We start from the raw sequence: 1,413 nt of genomic DNA, 5'->3' as shown, positions 1-1,413 counted from the left end.
TATATATATATATATATATATATATATATATATATCTATTGTAGGTGTATAAATATTGCAAGTCGATTCGTCCTTTAATTGAAGGTTTCCCAAAAAGATTTTCTAATGTGTATTCTTCATATTTTGCTGCGAATTTACAGGCGTAAATTTTCGAATGTACAAAAGTAGTACTAGTATATATTATATGAGGAACTGTATTCCATAAATCCCATCAATTGTGTTAAAAATAGAGGAGATAAGCTGTTATAATTTATCAGAAGTCTAATTCTTACACCTGATCGTTTCGTACAGAGTTATAATAATAAACTAACTTCATGACTGAATTAAATTAATTAAATATCAAGGTACTCTTCAGTGCAGGAAGGAAAGAAAATCGTAATACAAGGAACTTCATAAGGAATATAGCAGAAAAAATTGGATCTAGGAACGTCATATTGGTATTCGTTCCTTATGTTTTCTTACCTTCCTGCACTGAAGAGTACGTTGATATTTCATTAATTTGATTTTGTCATGAATTTATATTATTATTATATCTCTACACGAAACGATCGCCTACAAGAATTGAACTTGTTATAAATTTTAACAACGTGTCTCCTCCATTTTTACCAAAATTGATTGGTTTTATGGAATTTTATTCCATAAATTCATAATACATTAGATAGATAGATAGATAGATAGATAGATAGATAGATAGATAGATAGATAGACAGACACATATAAATAAAAGACCCCTAGATAACAATACCTTGTATAACCTTACTATATATATATATATGATTGTATGAAAAAATATTCTTTATATTTGAATTATCAATTGGTATCTTACACAATAGATTGCTGTAAAATAATTGAGATACTTACGAGCGTCACTAGCTGTATATACACGGTCCAAAAATACATATGAGCAACACATTTTCCCCATAGACAAAGTTCTGACTGCTCTTTTACAATAGGTATTCTTATACGTAGTTGGTGAAGTGTAGTATTATATAAAGAATGATTGATTGATACATTAAGGAGTGTTCAATGCAGGAAGATATTAAATGAAATAACGAGATATAAAGTATACAGATGCAAAATGTATAACGGACATCCAATTAATTCGACATTTCACTGACGTAATGCATGGGTATATTTTTTGTTTCACTTCATTTAAAATACTGTTCAGCACATCTACTATATGTGGGAGAATAAAGAAGATGAATATAAAAAATATTGAAGTCTGGTTTACGTAAATTGTATGTATTTACTGTGTAGTTAAGAATGTTAATTTATATATAGAGGCACACACATATGTATCCATATATATGTATATACATGCATATATATACATATATGCATACATACACAAACACACGCACACACACACACACACACACACACACACACACACACACACACATACATACATAT

Source organism: Octopus bimaculoides, chromosome 1 (assembly GCF_001194135.2).
Source record: "Octopus bimaculoides isolate UCB-OBI-ISO-001 chromosome 1, ASM119413v2, whole genome shotgun sequence".
NCBI lineage: Eukaryota > Metazoa > Mollusca > Cephalopoda > Octopoda > Octopodidae > Octopus > Octopus bimaculoides.
Note: the sequence above shows the minus strand (reverse complement) of the source record.